Source organism: Myotis myotis, unplaced genomic scaffold, assembly GCF_014108235.1.
Source record: "Myotis myotis isolate mMyoMyo1 unplaced genomic scaffold, mMyoMyo1.p scaffold_m19_p_13, whole genome shotgun sequence".
Taxonomy (NCBI): domain Eukaryota; kingdom Metazoa; phylum Chordata; class Mammalia; order Chiroptera; family Vespertilionidae; genus Myotis; species Myotis myotis.
This window is the reverse complement of record NW_023416317.1, coordinates 24,149,163-24,171,688: the sequence shown is the minus strand read 5'-3', so window position 1 is coordinate 24,171,688 and position 22,526 is coordinate 24,149,163. Positions and strand designations below refer to the sequence as shown.

At 33.9% G+C, this 22,526-nt stretch overlaps 1 protein-coding gene across 2 annotated transcripts in view; it reads right to left on the bottom strand.

The window, feature by feature from the left end:
* The window catches only part of PPARG (peroxisome proliferator activated receptor gamma), a 135,053-nt gene that overhangs the window by 109,827 nt on the left and 2,700 nt on the right, over positions 1-22,526 (bottom strand). For both annotated transcript variants that reach the window (XM_036332213.1, XM_036332212.1), the window contains exon 2: positions 2,404-2,477. The gene's annotated coding sequence lies outside the window, so the exon portion shown is untranslated. The remainder of the gene's footprint in view (positions 1-2,403; positions 2,478-22,526) is intronic.

Genomic DNA, 22,526 nt, shown 5'->3' with positions numbered 1-22,526 from the left:
GGTGGTTCCCAAGGAGGCAAAATCTTGTGGAATTTTCCCACTCATAGGTTTTCCAAGAGACCAGAGGTATTAAGTGGAGATCAAACTTGCAGGGGTAAGGATGGCAGCATATGGACAGAATTAAGAAACACAGCTCAAAGGATACTCTTTTTTTTTTTTTTTAATATATTTTATTGATTTTTTACAGAGAGGAAGGGAGAGAGTACAGAGCCAGAAACATCGATGAGAGAGAAACATTGATCAGCTGCCTCCTGCACATCTCCTATTGGGGATGTGCCCGCAACCAAGGTACATGCCCTTGACCGGAATCGAACCTGGGACCCTTCAGTCCGCAGGCTGACGCTCTATCCACTGAGCCAAACTGGTTTCAGCTCAAAGGATACTCTTGATGAAAACAATGCCCCTGCTTCTCCCTGTTCTAAGATTTGTAAACAAACAGAAACTCACTCTATAAATCAGTGAAAATCTAATTTAAGAATTATTATTTAGTGACTCCAATATTATTTCTAAAGAATTTTTTAATTTGGAAATAATTTGAGGCTTACAGAAAAGGTGCAAAGATAGTAGAGTTCCCATGTACCCTTCATCTAGATGCCTCTACTGTTACATTACATATTACGACCATAGTACAGTGATCAAAACTAATATATTAACACTGGCACACTACTATAAGCTACTTTGCTTAGATGTCACCAGTTTTTTTCCATTAATGTCCTTTCTCAGTTCTAGGACCCAATCTAGGATCACACATTACATTTGTTTCATGTCTCCTAATTCTCCTTCAAATCTGTGGCAGTTCCTCGGTCTTTTTTTTTTTTTTAAAACAGCTTTATTGAGGTATAAGTGATATATGAAATACTGCATATATGTAATGTACAGTTCTGTCTTCTGTCTTTACTTGTCTTTTATGCTCCTGACACTGTTAAAGAATGCTGGTCAGTCCTGGCTGGCATGGCTCAGTAGTTGAGCATCAACCTATAAACCAGGAGGTCATGGTTCAGATTCCCAGTCAGGGCACATGCTCAATCCCCAGTGTGGGTCCTGCAGGAGTCATCCAATCGATGATTCTCTCTCATCATTTATGTTTCTATCTCTCTCTCCCTCTCCCTTCCTCTCTGAAATCAATAAAAATATATTTTTTAAGTTTTTTGAAAAAAGAAAAAAGAATGCTAGTCAGGTTATTTTACAGAATGTCTCTCCATTTAGGTTTGTCTAAGGTTTTTCTCATGATTCAGTTGAGGTTATGGATTTTTTAAAAATATGTTTTTATTGATATCAGAAAGGAAAGGAGAGGGAGAGAGAGATAGAAACATCAATGATGAGAGAAGCATTGATTGGTTGCCTCCTGCACACCACCTACTCAGGATCAAGTCTGCAACCTGGGCACGTGCCCTTGACCACAATTGAACTTGGGACCCTTCACTCCGCAGACTGATGCTCTATCCACCGAGTTAAACCAGCTAGGAAGAGGTTATGGATTTTTTTAGAAGAATAACAAAGGCATGATGTGCCCTTTTCAGGGGGTATGAGCTCAGTATATCTTATTACTGCAATATTAACCTTAATCACCTGGTTAAGGTGGTGTCTGCCAGGATTCCCCCTGTAAAGACACTATTTTTCCCTTTGTAGTTAATAAATATTTTTTTTTTGGGGGGGGGGGAGATACTTTGAGGTTATGCACATACTCAGTTTCACCTTACACTTTAATCAATTTTAGTATTCATCTTGCCTGCGCAATTATTACTGCGGTTCTTTAGTGGCAATTTTCTATTTCCCTTATTCCTTTTATGTTTATTAATTTAAATTCCTCTGTAAGGAAAAGTTCTCTTTCCATTTCTTTATTTATTCAGCATTTATTGATATCAGTATGGAATCATGAATATATATATATATATATATATATATATATATATATATATATATTATATGGGAGAGCTATAATCTAATTCTATGATTATTTATTTTATTGTTCAAATTATTCCAGCTTTGACCTTTGGGAGCTGGAACTTGAGTATTTGGATACTGGATACTTTCTTCTTTGTGACCAGGAATCATGGTTGCATGGCCTATAGGGAACCAGGCAAAGTATTTTAATTTTTATCTTTATTTAATTATAAGTATCACAGGAACCCAAAATAATATAATTATATTTGAGACTTATTTCTAAGGATATGAGTTATTTCTCAACTTCTATGTCACTTTCTTATCTTTGTTTTGTCTTAGACAATATATTTCTGTGCTCTCCCTCAATTGACTGGTAAATTATAAAGTAGAAAGTATTCTGATAGTCAAAATAAAAGCTCTCTAAGAAATTTTACAACAAAATACTGTGAAGACTTTTCATGTTATTAAAAAAAGGTATTCTTTAGATCATTTAATATAATAAATTCTGAGTTTACTTACTGTTAAAGGGTGACTCTTGTTTGAGAAAATGGCCTTCTTGTATATCTGTGGTTTAGAATTGGCTCTTTTCAAATCTAAACAATTAAAAAGAAAGAAGATTTTTAATATACACACAATATTCAACTTTTTTAGACAACCAGGTTGCCAAAGTATACAAGTACAAATAAATTTATTTTTTTCTGTTGGATTTCATTCTGAATGTTTGCTTTCCCTGAGCTTGGTTTTGTATCCTTTACAAGTTACCAACAGCTACTGACTCGTAAATCATGCAGGGCTGTAGAATCTTTCCGTAGAGACATATATTAGATTCACTTCACCTACTTTCCGAGTTCTGTCATTAATCATGAGCTAAGGTCCTGTAGCTCATCCAACTTTTACATCATATTAATAATGACACTTACCTTATTGTATGGACTTAAGAAAACTTTATCTTAAAAGGATTAATAACCTCAAAAGATAGATGTTTGATAAAAGTTATACACAGCAAAAATATTTATTAAAATATTATCTCATTCTAGATGGCACATGGCTGTTAAGCCTAAGGGAAAGTACAGTGATGCATCACAACCACTTAGGAATAGTAGATGCAGCACAATCCACGTGAAGCTGATTTTTAAAAGGAAGACCCAGAGAGCACATTATCTGAGTAAAAGTGCTGAAGGTCTTAGGATACATATCCTTGGCTCTTATGAAGGGCTCAGGGATCTTAGAATAGTTGTACATTCCCTAAAGACAAAACAGCATCTACTGCCAAAAGCCTTATCATCAGGGCCTTAATAGACCCAATATCCAGATTCAATTTTCTGCATAGTTGAACCTAAAAAAAATTATAATTATTTCTTTTAAAATTCTTCACCTTTCCAATTGGAATTTGCAAAAGCTATGCAGTTATTCATGTAAGAAATAAAAGTAGTGGGTCATGAATATAAAATCTTTCCCCTTTTTGTATTTCTAATATGAAAGGATGGAAACTATAGCCACTATACTTTGTTTGATTATTTGTTTCTCCAACATTGTTTAGTACTTTTGTTTGGAAATGGAAAACCTCTTAATGTAGACTCAACATCAATAATAAGGTAACAATTTGTTTTCAGAATGGGACATGTTCTTTTATAAAGAGCTAATTTGCCAGTGTTTTAGACCTACATGTTTTGTTTTCTGACTAACTGCTTACCTGTATCATGGCAATTTATATAAGTACTCTCTAATTTGTTGTCAAAACAAAAGCAGTATCCACACCAAAACTCTTCATGATATATAACATGTATAAAACATGAGAAACAAATTTAGAATGGATTATGACTTTGACTTATTTTTTTACATGTAAGTCAACTAAAAAGGGCTTAAATATGTGGAAACAATAAGAAAAATATTAATAAAGATAATTTGAACAAAATCTCTATCTGAAAAATTAAAGAATGCTGACTCCAGGTTAAAATCATTATAATAGCTTTCCTTCAAACTTGTCTCAATTTCCCTTTGAAATACATATGAATTCATTAAGAAGTAATGAAACTAAAGAAGGAAGAAAGTAAAGATTTTTGGGAACTTCTATTTCTAGCTTGTAGCCCTAAGAGTTGAATCAAACAGAAAACTGGCCAGCTCCTGCGATTTTCAGAGGCAGGCAGAATTCTATAACCTTTCCCAAAACTCTATCCAACAACTAAGATCTATAATTTCCTTTCTGTATCCATTCAGTATCGTATTGTACCATAGAAGGTATAGTTTCCAGACATAAATTTTATTTTATATATATTTTATCATGTTTATATACATTTTACTTCAAATATATTTTATTTTATAAATATAAACTTTATTTATAATATTCATATTAATAAAATATAGGTATATGTGTTAAATTGTAATTAAAAAGTTATATAATTATTAATATAAAGTATATTAATATTTATTACATTATTTTATAAATAAGTATACTAAAATACTATAAAATTATACTATGATATATAGCATTAATTTTAATATAGGGCAGAAACAAGATCCATTCTGGAGGCAATAAATATCAAGGACTATAGTCTTTCCATGTCCTCCCTCTGGCCAATTCAGATTGGCTTATATTCATTAGATTTAAATAAATCTACTCACCCCTGTAAGTCAGAGAATGAGGCTGTGAAGATAGCAGACAAGCCCCTCACATTTCAACAGAACCCACGTAAGGTAGGGGCTTTTCATATCTACTCATCCAACTTTTTAATATCTGAATAAGATTTTTACCAGAATTTAAGCAGATAATAATACAGCAAAAGGGCAATTTACTCAGACTAGTTTGTCCAAAATGATATAAATGGTAAAGTTGATGTAAGAAATTTTTTAAAAAATTAACAATGGAAACAAGTGAAAACTTATCAAAGAATTACTTCCCCAAAAAGCTCTGTGCCTAGATAATTTTATAGATTTTTTCCCCCCAAATTTTAAGGAAGAGATAATTTTCTTGCTATATAAACTGTTTGAGTAGAAAAAAATATAGTGACCAAATTAATTTTTCAAAAGTAGTATAATATTGATATTAAAAACAAGAACAAAGAGAAAAATACAAATACCATGTATTAAGCTAATATTATAAATAAGATGCTAATCAACAAATTCAACAGTATACTAAAAGAATAAATCACCATAATCAAGTTACATTTATCTCAGAAAGGCAAAGACAACTTAATATTAGAAAACCTATTAAAATAATGGTCAGAGCACTAGTCAAATTTTAAAAAGAAAACATGATTATCTCAAAAATGCAAAATAACCCTTGAATTCAACATCCATTCTTGATAATATTTCTTTAAAAAATCTAAGAAACTTTAATAACAAGAATATTTGTTTCAAACTTAATTGTGAAATACTATAGCAGCATTTCTCCAAATGTGTTCTTAAGATTTTTCCAACAAAAAAGCTTCCACCATAAAATATATTTGCATATGTTGTTCATCTTTGGAGATTAATAAAGTACATTAATATTGTATATAGTCTGTAAGCCCTAAATTAAAAACATACACAGTATCAACAATAACAATCTGCTTAACTGTTTAACTCACTTCTTCTCAAACTTACTTGAACATTTGTTTCTTCACTTTCCATTATTTCATTCCTCAACCCACTTTACTATGATTTGTCACCTATCTTTTTACTGAAAGTCAAGCAAAAGTAACATGTTAGCTCCTTCTTGCTAAAGCCATTTAACTTTTCTTGATTTTCATTCTATTTATCCAGTGGTGCACTGGTAAAGGTTCAACAATGGCTCTCCTTGTAGGGCAGTGGTTCTCAACCTTGGCTGCACCTTAGAATCACCTGGGCATCTTTTTAAAATCCCAATTTCTGGGCCTCATCCTCTGGAAATTCTGTTTCTTTGTTATGGGGTGGGGTCACAACATTAATAACAAAGAAACAGAATATCCGGAGGATGAGGCCCAGAAATCGGGATTTTAAAAAGATTCCCAGGTGATTCTAAGGTGCAGCCAAGGTTGAGAACCACTGTTGTAGGGAAAAACACTCTGACTTATAGTGTTTGCCAATATCTGTGGTGTAAACGCTCCCACCAGGACTGATTTCAGGTTACCAATGTAATGTCACTGAAAACAGAATGAGGAAGAGCTGTAGTAGCACACAACAGTATACAGTATCTACACAATACAGATACAATCAACATGAACACCTCAAAAGTGTAAAATAATTAGGAAGTGATGCAACTGGTGTGTTCATTACTTCTGTTTTTAAGACCACTTGTTAAATTGCAAGTATATACCATTTAATTTTTAATAATGGCTGTGGATAACAATCAGCTCACAAAAATCCTGAAAATTTCACAATTGACTTCTACAAGCCAGTCTGAGCTGGCTCCTGCCTCTGCAGCATTTGACATTTCGACCATCCTCTACTATTAAAACTACCTCCTCCCTTTCCTTCCCAGAGACCAGTTTCTCTGAATTCTTACCCTACCACAGAAATGCTATTTTTGTCTGTTCTCTTGGTACCACTTCTTTCTGAGACCTTCTATTTTATGTGTTCTGCAAGTTCCTTCTTGGTCTCATTGTCACCCATAAACACTTGATAGTAGCTCCCAAATTTTCTTCTCTAATCACAACTCTTCTCTCAAGAGTTCTAAATCTGTTTTTCCATGTTTCTTTTGAACACCCCTGTCTGAGATTCTTCAGGAACCTCAAATTCAATATCACCCAAACTGACTTCTCCCTCTGAAGAAGTAAAGAAACACAATTCAACACATAATTGGAGCACTTCTTGTTCCCTGCAAGATTAAAAGAAATTCCGCTCTCTACTTGTCTTTTAAAGTACAATAAAGGAGATTCAATTTATATCCACAACCAACCCTTCCTTCATCTCCTTTCTCCAAATATTTTCCCCCTTCCCTTCGATTTTTTTTCATACACCATTCTCTCCAAAGTATCTCCTTCATTAAAGCCTTCCCAACTAAACACTTTCCCCTTCTCAGCCCAGTAATTTCATAATCTCTCCTTCCTCTCCAGCACTTTATTATATATATCAACTTAAATCTCTTCCAGCTTTTCATGTCCAGTCCCTTTCCACTCATTCACCAATACTTTGTCACAAAAATCTAGGAGCTGAACTGGTAACTTTCTAAAGGGAAGGGAGGGAAAGGGAAGAGGGTGTTATATTGTCAAATGAAAAGTCTCTTTGGTAAACTGGGGAAATTGTAAGAATATGAATACTCCCAAACGACTAATTTTTATCCCATCAAACAAAATACATGGATCTACTACTTCCCTCCCCTCCTCAAAATTACCAATTGATTCCATTAGAGGGCAGACTCAATTACAGCCTTCCCTAGATTTTTTATAATGGCCATACAAAATTTGCTATTAAATGACCTCTATATCCTGGGATGACAAAATAAAATTACTTCATTTTAGTTTAAGAGTAATTTAAGAAAGAAAGAAAAATAGAAATAAAGAATCTCCTAACAGTGGTTGATTTTAAGTGGTGGTGAAGTTATTCAATATAAATTGAACATTTGGTGATCTAATATTAGCAAGTTGCTCATCACTTATAAGATACATAAACAGATTTGCAGTGAACCAGAACAACTAAAAGTTTAGATATAATTCATGGTTACACCTGAATATGGTAATTCTCGTGTAGATCTAATTGTTAAGTGTGCAATGGTGGTGGTGAGGTGTAGACATCTCATGCTCTGTCAAGTTAAATACTGGACAATTAGGTTCTTGCTAAAGAGTGCAAGATAGGGTGCTTGGCAACTTATTTTTTTATTTCTGTGCTTGTTTCTTCATCTGCAAAACAGAGATAACAGTGTATACCTTACATGATTGTTGAAAGAATAAAATGAGATAATGTATGTAATGTGCTTAAAATAGATCTTAATACAGGATAAATGCTCAATAAATATTAACTATTACTATTAATAGCTAGATTACTTTTTTGATGCTTGAGATAATTAAAATGAGTCCTTTAGAAGGATAGTAAAATGATGTTTTGGCTATGACTAAAAGGTAGACTGAATTAAATGAAAACATTCTCTAAATATGAAATTGTATGGTTACATTTATAAATCGATCATAAACTAAGTTATCCTAATGATTAATGTTACTCTAATAATCATGATAGCTATTTAGGATTAGCAAGTAGAATGGGCTTGCAGATTTGAAATAAAAAGCAACAACTATTTGCTGAGCATCTGATATTTGTTAGCAGTGTTCTAGGCTCTGGGGATAAAGAATTAATGTAATGGACAAATATTCCAGCTCTTGTGTAACTGCATATATAAAGATGCAATTAGATGCTAAAGGATCATGTAATATATTTTCTGTTTAGAAAAAAAATAGGAATTAAGGTTACTAAAGAGAATTAGGAGTTAATTCAAGAAGACATTATGCTTTACCAGGATTCATTAATTAAAGTCTATTGATCCCCTTCTCCTAACTTGAAGATTAGGGATTCAATAATTTGTAAAAAAAAAAAAAAAAATCAATCAACATCATTTATAAGTTAAAACTAATTTTATTTAGTCTCAGAAAGAGCAGCATAAACTTTTTTTCACATTAAATTTAGAATAAAAACCTCCCTAATGTAGTGTGTGTGTATATGCGTGTGTGTATGTGTATGTGTATTTGTATGTATATGTGTGTGTGTATGTATATATATATATTTAATATATATTTGCATATATAATATGCAAATTGTCCCCTCGGGAGTTCGACCGGAGACCGGGGGTTCGATCGATCACTATGATGTTCGCAGACCAGCAGGGGGTGGCAGGGAATGAAGGAAGGCCCCAGCCGGCCCTCATCACCGGCCATGCCTAGAGACCCTACATGTGCACGAATTTCGTGTGCACCGGGCTTCTAGTGGTGATTATAATTGATAACACTGTATTGTATAACTTAATTTTGCTGAGAGTTGAACTTAAATGTTCTCTCACACACAAAAAAAATACGTGAGGTGATTGGATGTGTTAATTAACTAGATGGAGGGAATCTTATATTATATATATATATAAATAATCATCATGATATATGTTAAATATCTTACAATTTTATATGTCAATTATATCTCAACAAAGAAAAATAACCTTACTTCATCATTTGATTAGCATACAGAAATATATTTCACCTCCATATTATAGTTAAAGACCTAACTGAAGAAAGAGATGCTGGGAACTGGGAAACAAAAACGAAGGGAGTCATTGCAGGGAGAGAAACAGAAACAAAAAAAGTAAACAAAGAAAAGAGACTTGAATATGGGAAACATCAGGAATGAAGAAAAAGGTGAGAAAGGGAGAGAATAAGAGAGAGAATAAGGGAGAGAATAAGAGGGGTACGGGGGGGAAGGAGGGGAGAAGAAAAGAAGGAAGAAGGTAGAAAGGAGAGGAGAGGCTCAGAAATTCAGATTAGTCAGAGTTAATAACTTTTGGTATTTAAGCTTACCTATTCACTTTGGATATAAGCATCAGAAAGGATCATTAGTATTTTAAATATTGTGCAGAAATTAATAAGCCACCAAAATTATTTAGCCAATAAATTATGTGTAATTGGTAATTACACATACATGTTACTTTCAGGAGCCATCTTTGCTTTTCTCTAAACTCACATTTTCCCTACTTCTGTGCCTCTGCTCATACTATTTGTCCATTTGAAAGGCTTTGTCCACCATCACTCCACATTCAATGAACAAGAATCAATAAGTATTTATTGAGTACCTATTATATACCAAATACTGTTCTAGGCACAATTCAAAATTTTACATATATTCTAATAAAAAGTATAAGCTGTTTTAATAACACATAATGAAAATGAACTATTTTAACAAAATATTCTACCAGACTTAAAATGAAATTGTTTATTCTTTAGCTAACCTTTTTCTTCACCTGATACCACAAGCACTTAAATAATCCTTCTGAAAATAATGTACCTTATTTAAGAATTCCCCAAAATACAGCGAGGATATTCCTATGAGTCTAAGTCCTCCAGATCCTCCAAAGTGCAATTAATCTGTCATAATTCTATCTGCTAAATGTTGACAATAATAGTTTAAGCCTGTAATAACTAAGTGAAATAAGTTGGATAATAAAAGTTATTTGAACTTTCATTGACATAAAAATGGAATCACAAAGACATTCCCAAAATGGGTAGTCATGCCTAGTCTTGATCAACCATGACATTTCATCACAGGAGCAAGAACAAATGACTTCAGGATCAGCAGCATGACTGTGATTTACGTAACTCACTGCTGCAGAAATTTGCATTACTCGTGAAAAATATCACATGGAAGAGGAACTACAAATATTAAAATTGGAAATAAATGATGGCTGAGAAGGCATTAAAGAATAGTATTTTCCTGTAAAAAAACTGTGGAACTAACTGTACAGATATGTTTAAAATAGAATTTGCTTCACATTTAGGGAAATGTAACTTGTAGTTCAGAGAGGAAGGGAGAGGGAGAGAGAGATAGAAACATCAATAATGAGAGCTAATCATTGATCGACTGCCTCCTGCACGCCCCTAACTGGGGATTGAGCCTGGAACCCAGGCATATGCCCTTGACTGGAATCAAATCTGGGACCCTTCAGTCCACAGGCTGATGCTCTATCCACTGAGCCAAACTGGCCAGGGCTAATATAAAGGTTTTTAAACGCTTATCCTCAAATCTATAGTTGCCTTGTGTCAAGTCAGCAACTACGGGTTTATGAGCAACATCAGTCCATAGACCATAGTTGGAGTATCACTCACTGCTTTTTTCATGTCTCACATTTTCCTCCTTCTTCATTCCTAGGCCCTCCTCATATTTATGTCCAGATTTTGTGATAGCCTCCTAACTGCTTTCTCTGCACACTACTGCCAGATTAATCTTCTGACAAAATAATCTCACTCCTCTTCTCAAGACCTGGAATCTTATCACTCCTTTTAAGATAATATCCACACTGCTTTGCCTGCATTCCAGATCCTTTGTCATGTTAACGAAAAATCTATATCTCCAAATATATTTCTCACTAACTCACATACATGTATTCGCCACGTCAAATGGGTTGATCTCTGCAAAATTCCTTCTCCAAATCCATGCTTATTCTAAGGCTTTGTTTTCTTACACTGGATGTTCTTCCCCCCTCTTCAGCTATCTCAAGCTCTGAATTTTATTTTTTGAGGTAAAATTCACAGAACATAAAATTCACTGTTTAAAAACATACAAGTGGGTGGCATTTAGTATATTCTTAGAGCTGTGCAACCAACACCTCTATCTATTTCCAAAACATTTTAATCGCCTCAAAAGGAAATCCTGTACCCATTAAGCAGTCATTCTGCCTCCCTTTTCCCCAGGTCCTGGCAACTACTAATCTGCTTTCTATCTCTTTAGATTTATCTATTCTGGATATTTCATATGAATGGAATTGTACTTTGATTCCCTTCTTTGTTTATTTTTCTGTATATTTTTTAGCTGTTTGTTGTTTTGTTTTGTTTTTCCTCATAAGGTTACTCTGTCAATCCCTGAACTTTTGAAGTCAAATTTTCCTGTATATATTCTATTCTCCATGCCACACTGATCTTACCATTCTCTGAATTTTTGTAGCATTTGTTTTCTGCCTTACTAATTTTAGTCTTTAATCGTATACTGCTTTGAATTATTGGTTACAACAATTAAATTTACCTCTTTTTGATTCGTGTAGGTTATACAATTCTAGTTCTAGAAGCTTTGGTATCTCCCTTTGTGCCTCCTAGAACCTACTTGAACATGTGTGCAATTCACGGTCATATATAAATGAATAATAAATTAAGGGAATTAAAGTCTGTATCATCAATGAGAGCTTCAAAGTTGTTTCAGTTTTTTATACTTCCTTCTATCATGTTCTATCCTCCCTACCACTTTGCTTCTTTCTCTTGGTATTGTGTCTACCAGGGCAATTTTCAACCTTTTTCATCTCATGGCACACATAACTATGAAAATTCTGTGGCACACCAAAGAATACATTATATTTTTTGCAAACCTAAGAAAAGTAGGTATAATTTTGATCGATTTAAAAATAATAATAATAGTAATTACCTACCCTTTTTGCTCCAAAGTGACTTTTAAAAAAATCAGGTGCCTATACTTATATATAAAGATTTCTGGTACCAAGAATTAACTAGTCAGATGCAACCTTATTCTGCAATGTGACCAGTAAGATGCAACTCTATTATATGACCTATATATTTATGGTTCAAGACAGGGCATTCAGACCAGGCAGCTATTGCTGTGTTCACTGTTGTCATTTTCTGTTTGATAATCTGGAAAAAAAGGTCAGTGCCCCTAACTAAAAAGTCAGGTATTGCATGTTTTAAAAATTCTTGCTTCATACCAGTGTGCCACTTGCAGCACACCAACACACCAGTTGAAAATCACTGTCCTAGCAGGATATAAACAGGTGTGGCTGCAGGGGGATAATGGCAGGTGCCCAAGGGTGGAGAAGGTACAAATTCCCTGCATTGATCTTTTGTTAATAGACTCCTACCTTGGTCCTACATCCACAGAGGAAGGCCTACTAAATGTGAGTGTTCGGAGATGTCACAAGGTCACATTAAAAAAAAAGGTTTGTTTATTTGCTTCGCTTTTACATGTAAATCAATGTCTTGGTATTCTGACTTGAAGGTGCTCATAAACCCATCTCTACCTTGTAAAAGGAGATTAACTGTTAAATAATTATGATGATAATACTTGTGATTCATGTATGAAATAGCTAATTAATTACATTTTTTATATATCATGACAAATTAATAGGCCAAAACTTGATAGTGTTTTACCTAACACTTAACAAAAAGTTTGAAAGAGAACTAGTTTTATTTGATGCATGAGTACTAAGTGTAAATAACATTTCATATTGTACATTACTGTGAACTTTTCTCCAGCAGTAACATTAAATAGGATTTGTTACAGTTCCCATTGGAAGGCTCCAAAGAAGAATGTAAAACAGTGCTCTGGCCCTTAGGCCATTTAAAACCTGTTCTTCTGACCAGAACACCTAAACATTTTAACACAGAATGCTGAAGTCTATAATTAACATTTTTTCCCTTTCATATGCCATTTTGCCTCTTTAGAATAGCAAAATGTAAACGTATTTTGGCATTAATTTCATATCATTATGTACCATAAAAATGCTACATAAAATAGAAATTAACATTTTAAAGAGTAATTTAGGAAATTCCCTAAAAATGTGGAGAATAGTAGCACTGAGTATCTCTTACAAGTGACACTGAAAAAAGCAAAAGTCCTCAAAATTGTAAATCAAGTTAAAAATATTTACAAAGTATTTATAATGCACCCATCCCCTGTGTTATAGACTGTGAATTTGGGAAGGTATGTAGTACATATACAACATTCATTCCTATCTGTTAAGAATAAACAATTTTGATTGGTGTACAGAACTTGTACATAAAAATTGTAAGGTATGACAGCAAAGAAAATGTGTAATATCCACATTAGGTTACATTTCAGAGTTGATCTGTCTTCTGTTTTACTTCAGTTAAGATTAAAATTAGTTTGTATTTTCTGAGTTTAAAAGCTGGTGGCTGGGGTAAATATTTCACACACACGTTGTATGACAAAGGAAATCAACCTGACATTTAAAAACTAAATGTGCAATAGTAAAAACATAATAATTTTGTGTACATATTGGGCTTTGTTAGGATCAAAGAGTATTCCAGCAGGCATAGTGGAATACACAGCATAAATCCTGTGAATGGCCTAAAGACACAGCCTTGCCAACATGCTGAGTTCAATCACTTACTTATCTTGTCACCTTTTACAGAGCTGTGGTTATTTGCCTACCTACTGCTAGGTGCTGGTTCACCTACCCAGCGTTGTGTAGTCTCAATTCTGAAAAGCACCTGTCTCACTATCTGTAAGGCCATGTTTCCAGGTGGGCAGATATTGTTTCTCATATGAAGATATTTGGTGCTGAGAAGTGAGTGGTCATTCAATAAATGTATATGGAGTTTGTGGTATTGAATACACTGTGATAATATTTACAAAATTTGAAAGTTTTGGTTATATCTGCACTGAGCTGCATTCTAATATTCCATGTCACTCTAAGTATGAAAATCAATTCCATTTTACTTCATATAAGTTCCTTCAAAATTTACTTTACTTATCTTTCCCCCCCAAAAGTTTCATGTTCAGAGTTTATTCTAAGAGGTCAATAAGATATCTTCTGTAAATTTAAAATCAGAACGGAAATGTAATTAGATAATTTGATTGTAAATATAGAAGTTGGATATTGCTATAAAATTAATTTGACGGGTCATTTGAAATAGGATCTTGGTCTCCTTTTATTCAAATATTATATTCTAAACACGGATAAGTTCTTAACAGGCCAACCTCCCGCGTCCCCTCCCCTCCGCCAGCCCAGCCTGATCGGCCCCCATTGCGGCAGGCTGGCCAGACCCCACCCATGCACAAATTCGTGTACTGGGCCTCTAGTTATATATAATATACAATTCATAACACATACATATAACCTAAAATAATAATAAGAGATTGATGTAGCTGGATTGGTTCAGTGGATAGAGTGTCAGACTGCAGACTGAAGGGTCCTGGGTTCAATTCTGGTCAAGGGCATATGCCCCAGTTGAGGGCTCAATTCCCAGTGAGGGGCAAGCAGGAGGCAGCCAATCAATGATTCTCTGTCATCATTGATGTTTCTATTCCTTTCCCTCTCCCTTTCTCTCTGAAATCAATACAAATATATTTAAATAATAATAATAAGAGATCTAGAAAAAATAAGGACACAGGTTTTCCCCTATGGCAGACATAATTCAAAGTTAGTCACTTAACTCCATGTTAGCCTAGCAATGCTGCCTAGCCACAAGGCCGGGGCCAGACTGTGGCCTCCTTTCAGTTATCATCTTTCCCACTAATGTTGTTGTTAGATCTAGATAATAATAATAATCATAAACTCCTGGAGAGATGTAATTTGTCTGCCTTCTTCATTGCTTTATCCTCCTCTAAAATAACTTTTGGCACAAAATAGAAGCTCAATAATATTTCGTGAATAAATAAATCTTCATTAAAAAGGATCTTCTTAGACTTGCTCATATCAAGTTTGTGTTACCCACAAACAAATTCTAAGAGCTATAAACTGAATTTGTTAGTTTGGGTTTTCCTTGAGTTGTATTAAGGATTAAATCATCAGAAATGGGGGCGGCATCCCGGCTGGTGTGGCTCAATGTTTGAGCCGCGACCTATGAACCAGGAAGTCAGGGTTCCCAGTCAGGGCACATGCCTAGGTTGTGGGCTCAATCCGCAGAGGGGGGCATGCAGGAGGCAGCCAATCAATGATTCTATCTCATCACTGATGTTTCTATCTCTCTCTCCCTCTTCCTTCTTTTTAGAAATCAATAAAAATAGATTTTTTTTAAAAAAGAAGAAATGTGGGAGGCAGAAAAAAGAGAGAATTAGTATCCCTAATATAAAATTTCTAAAAAGCTTTAGAACTTTGTTTTCATTTAGATAGTTTAAAGTCATCGGGCTGATACAAGTTGTTTAAAAAAAAAAAAAAAAAAAATCCCAAATAAAGTGACAAGAAAAATGTAACCTGGGTCAAAGGCAAACCACTTTATTTTTCCTTTGAGATTTCTAAAACAATGCAACAGGGGGAAAAAAGGAAAAATTAATTAATTCAAAGGCTATTTCTGCATGTGTTATACACATGTGTGCATTTGTGTAGATATTATATATGTGTGTATATATACACATATATACACACATATATGTAGATATATAGAACATTTCAAATCCCTAACAGCTAATAAAGCAACTTTTTTCTTAAAATAATAATTTTGGGGAAAGTATAGTATATATACATACTTTTCTTAAAAAATTTAAATGAGGATGACTTTAAAAAATAATTGGAAACTGTTTTTAAAAAGGTGTTTGTCACTGTCTAATTATATTAAAGAGAACGCAGACCCAAAGAAATCAATGAAATCAAACCCTATGGATGGCTGAACAAAACTAAGAGACTGTAACAGAGATGGGATATTTTTCTCTCCCAGATAGAGGCTGGTATAGCAAAGAGTAAATATGTGACATAAATTATGAAATAAAATTGGGTATAACAGAACAGAATCATGCAGTGCCTTACATTATCTTCAGTGGCTTTAAAGGAATAAAATATCTAGAGGATTTTTAATGTTTAAGTTATCCTTTGCCTAGATTTTTACTGATCAGCGTCACAGACACACACAAAAAAGCTATAAGTGTATGTTTTTAATTATAGAAGTAATTTTACATTATTGGCTAAACTTTGGAAAAGAGAAATATATAGAAACAACAAAAAAAGACTTCCATAACCTCACTCTTTTAACACGTTAAGGACCAGTCAGTTACCAGTGGCTGACACTGCACTTTCCGTCCAGAAGACAAAGCAGGCTGGGCACTTAATGTGTTAATATAACAGTCATAATATTTGTATATTCCCTTCCAGATGTTTTCATATACATATGTTTATTAAGGTTGCAATCAATAGAGCACATACATTTTAACTTAGTATTTTTCAGGTTTGCTAGTTTTCTAAATTGCCATTGATAGTTGTATAACATTTCACCTAGTAATTACACCATAATTTACCTAACCAAATATTTAAGTTATTTCCAAATATTGGTTCCTATAACTATGCTTTTATGAATGTTTTTGTGTGTGGCTTTTCCTATATCCTCCATTCTTTTGAAGAAGTCCCAGAAGTGGGGGTGAAGCATCAGAGTATGTGATATATTGCCCAATTGCTTTCTAAACAGCCTGGACTAAATCACAGTGACTTCAGAAACATAGGAGACTACAAGTTTCTTCATTCCAGAATAACAGAAATTTAGAATAAAAAAACAACAACCCACAACTATCGATAATCACTAGGAAGGCCATGTTTTCTATTACTAATCGGGAATTAAGGTTTACAAATCCATTATCTTTTAAGTCTGTTTAATGTGAATCCTCTAGGGGCAGAGCATCCTTGGTGATCTTATAAAATCCAATCTTTGAAGTTGTACTCTTTGAACTTGGAGACTCAGGATCCTAGCAACCATTCTAAGGTGAGAAGAACCATTCTAAGATGAGTGACACTTGGACTAAGAAGTGAGTCACCTAGCTTTTTTTGATACAAGCATATCAACAATAACAATGAGCGTATTTAAGTAATAAAATGTCAGACTAATAAAGGTAATTTTACAGGATGATCCCAAGAGATTCTACCACTCCGCAGAATATGGCAAAGAACTTAACTGTAGGCAAGGGTAAGGCCTACTAAAAATAATTCAAACTAAGTGCACTAACCAACGGACTCTGGGCTATCAGATTAGAGGCAGAAATCATCTTGAGTGAGGGGTTCCAAAACAGTATACATCAGAATTCCCTGGAGAGCTTGTTAAAACACATCCCCATAGTTTCTGATTCAGTTGGTATGGGGTAGGGCCTGAGAATTTGTATTTCTACCAAGTTTTCGGATGCTGCTGGTCCAAGGACCACACCTTGAGAAACACTGCCTTAGATTATTTCTGTATTGTTATTAAAATATTTATTGAGTGCCTATATGTGCTATAGGCTGGAAATAGAAAGAAGAATAAAACCCAGTCAGAACCTGTTTCAAGAAACTGATAACCTATATTTTTTGTAGACATTGTACTACTTTAGTCCTAAAGATCAACAATTTGGACCTTGCTGAAAACAAAGTTTAAAAATATATTATATTGCCTTAAATAAACTCAGGATGTTTCGAATGAGTTCCAAATGCTTCAGGGAATATGTAGTAATCCTACATTGGCAAATGCCTGGGTATTTTCTTCACTCTTCTGGATTTTATTGACATATGCAAATAATTTGTTAAATTATCTTATTTATTTATATATACACCATTCATATGTTTTCTCTTTCATAAACTCTATCCACTGTATAAAACAAGAGAGAGAACTTATATACGTACTTTTCTACATGCAAAAGTTATTTATATAAGTGATCACCAACTGACAGAAAAGAACAACATTTAGTAAGGTAAGACTTTGAGATTTTGTGCTTTAGATTCAGACTTCAACAATACTGTGGAAAAGTGAGTGACAAATAAGCAATATGCTTAGTCATAGGCATGTGGTGTCCAATACCTAACTGTTAAACACTACCTATCAGCTGATTCACAGAATTAATTAATTTGCTTTTGAGGTTGCTACTAAGCCTCTACTATTTCTAATTGAGATGTGTTGGCTTGCCATAACTATTTTTGGCAAAAAAATAAAAATAAAGCATATATGACATTTTATGATCTGTAGATTTTCCAAAGCATTAAATATTATTTATACTTCTTCAGTGTACTTTTTTCTGATGAGATCGAAAGAGTCCCCTCATTTCAATTTATCAGAAAGCTACTTGAAAAGTCTGGAAGAATTAGGGTTCCGGGTTCAATTTTGGTCAAGGGCATGTACCTAGGTTGCAGGCTCCTCCCGGGCCCAGGCCCTGGTCGGGGTTCATGCAGGAGGCAACCAATTGATGTACTAGTATTTCTCTCACATCGATATTTCTCTCTCTCTTTCCCCTCTCTCTCCATTCTCTCTAAAAATCAATGGAAAAATATCCTCGGGTGAGGATTAAAAAAATAAAAGTCTGGAAGAATTAATTCATGTAAAGACTAGATAATTTGTCTGACATCACAGAGAAAATAGAAGGCACAGTGAGAAATAATATTCAGATAATTGATTACATTAACCAACATTTACCTTAATTATGATAAAATTTCATAGGTAAATTGATGTTTGGGAAAAACAACTTGATTTCTTTGAAGGAAAAAAATGATTCAAGAATGAATTACAACTTGTGGGGTTTTTTGTGTTTTTTTTAAATGATTTTAGAGAGGAAGGGAGAGGGAGAGAGAGAATCACCGATTGGCTGCTACCTACATGATCCCCAGTTGAGCCTGCAACCCCGACCCGGAATTGAACTGTGACCTCCTGGTTCACAGGTCAATGCTCAACCACTGAGACACACTGGCCGAGCTCAACTTGTGTTGATTTTAAAGAGAAAAATAAAGACAATTTGGGGGGAGAATATATCCTTTCCTGTCACTATTTCAAATAGCTGTTTTCATATTTTGTCTCATGAATGCTGATTTATGGAGAAACTGGGACATGAATTGCTTTCATTTTATTTTTCCTTCTCTTTCAAATAGGAGTGCTTTCTATCCCTTAAAGGCCTCATTTTCAGACAGCAAGGAAACGAGGAACTAATTTCTCAAATTTCTGCTGATGGTGATTTAAAGAATTAACCTTGCTAGAAATACTAGCATTTTGAAAGTGGACTCCAAACTTTCAAATGACAAAGTCAGTTTTAGAGGAGGAATGACAGCCAGTGAGGTGGGGTCAAGGTTAAGGGGTTCTTTGCAGTGTTTCATCATGGCATTCTGGCAGTCTGACAGGTATGTTTCCCCACTGCCTTCACTATAAAGGAAAATTTATTCCTTAGACATACAGGATACGAATATCCTCTTTCTATTTACTTTCACAGAGGCAACTTATAAAGCCACGGAGAATAACAGTGATAAATGGCGACTTTACAACTTAAAGCTATTCTAAAATTCTATGATTTCATCATGGAGCAGGGTAAATTCTTAGAAACCAACCTTATATTTTAGTTCTATGCTCAGTAACTACGCAACCTGCTGACTGTGGGAGTTGAGCATACAGAAATCTCTTACACTCCTACTCAGGGTATTTCCCTATTTTTCTACCTCCCTCATATCTACTGTCTACTTATCTATGGTAAACTGTGAAAGACTTCTTACCCCAGGTTTATACTAATATGAACTCTTCTCAAAAGGTCAGGAAATATGTCTTAATTAGTCTTAACCACATACTATAGTTCTCTTAGAGGAGTTCACAAATTAAACTTTTTAAAAATCAGTTAAAACTTGCAATGAATTTATTTTCTAAAATCAATGCTGGGGGGGGGGGGGGGCTGGGGGGGGATGTTCCCTAAACGGATATTGAACCCAATTGAACGAAACCATTATGTGATCTAGTTTAAATCCTGACGGCAAGGTTTGAAATCTCTATTTTAACTGATTATATTACATAAATTGATAGCTTCATTTCTTTCCTTTATATCTGAGAAATCGCAGTAGGGAAAAGAAACTCACTGCCCCCCAAAAAGGTTTTCAAATTGAAAGTGACCTAGTCACAGGAATAGAAGGTAAAGCAATGACTCTGAGAAAGCCCAAGCCATCCTTTTAATAGAGAAGAAGTTAATGCCACTCCCCATTTTGCATCCCCAAAGGGAAAGCCCAGAAAAATGGAACACTCACCTACAGGCACTGGCCTAAGCCTGTCTGTGCCCTTTGCTTCCCCTTCCTTTTAGCTATGTCCATACTTGGGCTTTATAGCTCTAAATTCTAGGAACACAGTGGGGTGCAGGCCTGAAACCAAGTCTCTTACTTTCTTGCATAGGGGACACTTCACAATAAAATGTATTAATTAACAATTCATAAGGAAAATTTATCACTTTTTAAGCTACTTAAAGCCTAATTTTTTGGTTACAACTTGTTGAAAGAAGACCCAGTTTTCACGATAAGCACACCATTTCGTTTTTTAAGCAGCGACACTACATTGTCTTTTGATCCAAAGGATCATAGCCCTCATTATACAAAAAAACTTGCTCCTGGGTAACATACAATAACTTCTCACAGAGTGACCATAAATATATACAAGGAATAGAACTTTATTTTTTTAAAAAAAGCACAAAAGGCGCCTTCTAGATGCATTAGACATACACTATTGACACGAGAAGATCCACACTGAGTCCACTGTGAGACTCATACAGATAATATCAACAAAACAAAAATAATTTGGCTGATTTTTATCCGAAGTAATTAGGGAATGATGACAATTTAAAATTGAATAATGACGAAATATTTCCACAAACATTTTGTAAATGGATCACCTCACGGCAAGCATTCATTATCTTCAGTTCATTCTTAACAATAATCTCAAAATTAGTACCGGGTGAACTATTAACATTTGTAAAAGAGTTATTTAGCTATAACACAGATAATCATAAAAGTTCTCTTTAAAATATCAGCTCAATTATATTCAGGTCCAAGATCACATTACAAAGGCTTGCTTACAAAGTCTTAAAATCATACAAAAAAGCCCACGGTAAAATAACTGCAATGCTTTTCCCGTTTCACAGATGAGAAAATGGAGAGGTAGAAAGGATAGTGACTTGCCCCGCTATAATAATTGAAACAGTCAAAAATATAAACATTCATATTCTGAATTGAATGTCCACTATTAAAATATTGGTTTGCATTGATTGTTGAAGAAAAATATTAAGATTACATAAACCCATTTTTAAAATAAAAAATAATTTAAGCATATACTATTATTGGTGATAGTTTTTCTTTTTTTTTTTTTTCTTCAGCAAATATTATTGGTGATAGCTTTTGTCCTAATATCTGCAAAAGTTTTCCCCAAAATACGGCCTATTGTAGTGGTACCGTTTTCCTTTCAAGAACCTACCTAAGTATTTTAGGTAAATAAAAACTAAAACCTGACATTTTTATAAAATAATATGTTTTATAAAACATTCCTATAACTCCTCCAAATCTACGTCTGTATTGTGATAAAATACAAATAGTTAATAAGAAAATCCATGAAGATTACGAATACTCTTCAATTTAATATTTTATATCTAGAATGCCATGAAACTAACTGAAATGTAATATTCTGGGTCTATCTATACTTTCAACATGGTTATTAACAGGTCTTATTTTATTTTTTAGAGTCAAATTAGATCAGTTTTGAAGGAATTTTGTAAGCATTTTAAATCGCTGCCCTTTTTGTTTCTTTTCGGCTTTAAAAGGGAGGAAAGGGACAGCTCAAGAGGTCAACTACCCTAATGTGGAGCTCTCCTAGGAAAAAACTAAGAAAAGCAAGTTAGAAATTCAGATTAACATTTAAAGCAGGGGGCATATTTTTACACTTAAAAGACTGGCGACTTAAGCAAGTTTTCTGGATTTGTGATTCAAAAAAATCCTCTATGACGAAATTTATTTAGTGGAATCTTATGAGACCAAAAACTTGTTCCAGTACATTTGCCACACCTTATGACATATATTTCCAAATTCAAATGACAATGAATTCAGCAGAACAACACCCACAAATTAGAATTTCTAACATTTTCTGTCCCATCCATTGGGCATATGTAGATCTTATAAAAGAAGTAAAAGTATGGGCCAGGATATATAAAACATTTGTAAAGTATTATTTTAACGTATTTTCCCTACTTCACGATGGTCTCCTGTTATTAACAACCATTTCACAATTTGAAAACGAAGTGAAATGTATTAATACTTGTATATGTTTTCACAGCATGCCTTTCACACTGCTTTCACACACATAATTATTTTGATGATTAAAGTTAGTCGCAAATATCCCCATTTTCAGAGAATTAACAGAATATACGTATTTGTTTATAGTCCTATTACTTACTAATTAAAAGCAATTAACCGTGATCAATAATGTATTTCTAATGCATATTCCTAAAGTCACACTTTTTCTCCTGTATAAATTTTAATACACAGGGATAGTATAATTTAAATGTCACAGTGATTTTGAAATTAT